General features: G+C 31.4%; 1 long non-coding RNA gene across 1 annotated transcript; it reads right to left on the bottom strand.

Moving 5' to 3' along the window:
- Position 1: 1 nt before the first annotated feature.
- Positions 2-3,628, bottom strand: LOC117123870. The gene is made up of 5 exons (XR_004447900.1): positions 3,576-3,628; positions 2,373-2,467; positions 1,643-1,824; positions 734-827; positions 2-46 (listed from the first exon to the last, which is right to left on the bottom strand). It is a non-coding gene; the product is annotated as an uncharacterized LOC117123870 (long non-coding RNA).

Raw genomic sequence — 3,628 nt, 5'->3', positions numbered from 1 at the left:
TCAATAGCAGTTTCTCTGTTTAAATAAAACGGATATTCCAAACAGCCTGAATAAAAAAAAACATGAAAGGAAATTTTAAAATCAATTGAACAAGAGCAGCATCGACGACGGTGTTGGTAGATACGAAGAGAACGACAACAACAAAAACAACATTCATCATTAAGCCTTGCTGTTATCAAATGTCAAATGTGCCAGAGAAAGGTAAAGCTTTATAAATACTTTAAAATACTTCAAATTAATCAACTTTATATGTATGTTAACAACAAGAATATCAATAATAATGTTTTATTTTCTAAGTATTCTTTGCATAGTCCATTAAATTGGCTTATAATTAGTTTTTGAATAAAGTAGTAAAAATAAATGAACAATTTAGTATTTGCAATCAAATGTTTGAATATTTCCATAATTTACCAAAGGACATATTTTGTCATGACCAAACAATTAAAAAAATTAAATGGTTGAAATTGAATTGTTTCAAGGTTACATTTTTAACATACAATTTACAATTTAGTATTAGTTTGAATATTTCCTTAATTAACCAAAGGATACACCTTTGTCATGACCTAAAAATGTCAACTGCATATTTGAAAAATTGAATTGTATAAAGGTTTAATTACGTTTTTGACACACTATTCGAAATTGGAATGAGAAAAACTTTAGTCAGTCAATACATTATATAATATGTTTCTGTATTCTATTTTAAGAAAAAAAATCAGTAAGCTTAATTTCTTACTGTCGGGTTTGAGTGTTTCTTCAACGTACTGCTGAGCTAGGTACCTCAGGGCAAATGGATGCTTCCAGTCCTCTATTATCTCTAAAGCGTCAGACTACAACAAAGCACAGGTTGATAGAGACATATATTAGATAACTGACTACTTTCATAATAATTTAACGAATGGCTAAGTATTGCTTCCATTGGATGAGTATGGTTGTATTAAACCCAAAATCTGGATAACATTTGAGGAAGTGTTCAAAAATAGACCAAATTACGATACTCAGACTCAAATACGCAGCTTTGATTGTTCATTACTGTGCAACATCAATACCCAAATAACAGCCTATAACAATATCTTGCAGGTAAATATTGTTTTACGATTGAAAACAACCTGGTCTATGTAATACAAATTAGTGACAATCAATTAAAAAATAAGTCTTTATGCAAAAAAAAAAGGAACAAAATTAACAATGCCATTTTATTAAATGGTATCCTTTTGTTTCTTAGATATTAGATATTACTAAATTAAACGAATACACAATAGATTGGGATTATTTAAATTTTATCGGTATCTTGACATTTTTTAATTCTATTAGTTCTACTAAAATTAACTAAACTAAACATTTGTACCAGTAATTTTTCCAACATTATTTTTAGTTATATTTATTATTATTTTTTTTAAAGTGGCTACGTCTTAAAGCTCTTGTTGAACTTACTGTAGCCTCCTTCCATACAATGTATTTGTTTCAATTCTTTTGCATTCTTATTGTATATTGTACTACTTTTTTGTATGGAAAATAAAAGCATATTTGATTTGATTTCTTCTCGGCTTTTATCAACTTGTAGGTTATTCTGTTAAGTTTTTATGTATTCTTCATACTGGGATGAATAAAATAAAATAAATAAATTAATAAATCGATGATGCACCTGTGGCAACTGGATTAAAATATCATGTTTCCTTTCAGAATGTATTTCATCATCTGGAAGTTCAGCAAAGAATTTACGTACAAATTCTGGGGTGAGTTGAAATACCTCTCGCTCAACATACTGCAAGAATGATTGGTAACGAAGGCAACGATACCCGAGACAGGTGAAAAAAGTTTGGAAGCCTAAATTACAGAAAAAAGTCGTATAATTAGCGAAGCTGTAGGTTAGTCATTACGATACATTTCTACAAAATTTGATATGTTGGTCGTTCTTGGATATTTTTTACAGATTGAAGGCCCAGAGTACCTCTAGATGGACAGAAATAGCTCTCTCAGACTCAAATTGGAATTTACTTTTCTTTAAAACCGAAAGATTGTAATACATATACATGTATTGAAATGCACGCAATTATTTCCCCATATTTTATAATTTCAACAAAATAGTGGGGGGCGGGAAACCAGAATTTTTCTGATGGCTTCAATAAGTCCCACTCCCAAAGTATCATTTATGAGTCATACATTTGTTTGCTTGACACTAAACATGTCTGGTGGTATAAATAAAAAGTACAATAAAATATATGCAACATTAAAATATTACAAGTTTAATGCAATTACTGTAATCAGAAACCATACTACAAATGATGTTATGGTGATTTTAATACATCATCGATTAATCCATTTTAATTATTCATATAGTGTAATGCAATCAATGGCCACAAATTGAGGCTAACCTGAAGGAAATGGAAAACAAACACTCTCTGTTGCTAGGTAATACCTTTCCAGCAGATGGTACAACAGGTTATCTTTATCATTTGCTGGACTGTGTCTGCAATAACATTTAAAACTATTTGTCATTTTTAATAAATATTTTTTTAAACTTTATTTCTGACAAATACAAATTAAGAATGATTATTACTGAATGCAATTGTAATATTGGTTATGATTTATATAATTATTGATTAAGTTACTAAATAATTAACATCTACACTATTGGATTGGATTGGATTTATTCGGTATAAACACCAAGGATAGCCCACAAAAATCTAGAAGAAGATTTATTTCCAGTGGGGTCCTTCTGGTGGTGATTGGGCAGTACACCGGGAGACAATCCCCTACTCTTTTCCGAAGAGTGTACTGCATTCTTTAACGTGCACATGGGCCATAAATGCACGCGGGCCCAACGGCTTAAACGTCTTATCCGAAAGACGGTGCGCTATTGTAACTTGTATTTCAGCCCTCCAGCTGAAACACAAGGAGAGGCAGCGATGGCAATAGAACCGGGAACCTAGAGATCTCCATTGTTCTGCGCACACACAGTGGCTACTACCAGATTAGCTGACTGAGCTAAGCTGCACACTCTGAGCTAAGCTGCATACATTAATCATAAATAATTAATAATTAAATAATAATAGGGTGATGCACTGGGGCTAATTGGAAATTTTAGATTTCCAATCAGAATGAGAAGAAATGAAGAATTATTATTATTATTATTATTATTATTATTATTATTATTATTATTAAATATAAATAGCATTTCATGTAAAAATGACGCAAAATTAAAGAAAAACCAAAGCTTTATCAGAGATAAAAAGGTATTTAAAAAAAGCCCAGCAAATTGCAATGGAAGAGAACACAGCCAAATTTGCCTGTCTGCTGTGCTCCAACTGTCTAGTGGCGGTGTGATCACACAAGATATCAACAGTATTCATTTCTAAAAATAGTATCTTTATATAACTATCACACTCTACGAAGAACTGTTATGTGGAAAACCGATAAGCAAACCAACAAATCGTGCTAGGGATATAATTTTTAAAAGCAATCGAAGGGCAGCGGACATTTTCCAATAGCTGTGCATAAAACGTATTGTTGTAAAATGAGCACACTGCATTTCCTCTCTTTCTGATTTTTGTTATCTTCCCTTTCTTAATACTTACAAGGAAACACCAGCTGAACTGAGTTGCTGGTCTTCAACTCCTACAGAGTTGCA

The sequence above is a fragment of the Anneissia japonica genome, unplaced genomic scaffold (genome assembly GCF_011630105.1).
Source record: "Anneissia japonica isolate Jap-2015-1 unplaced genomic scaffold, ASM1163010v1 scaffold46280_len3631_cov100, whole genome shotgun sequence".
NCBI lineage: Eukaryota > Metazoa > Echinodermata > Crinoidea > Comatulida > Comatulidae > Anneissia > Anneissia japonica.
Note: the sequence above shows the minus strand (reverse complement) of the source record. Positions and strands in the feature narration are given on the sequence as shown.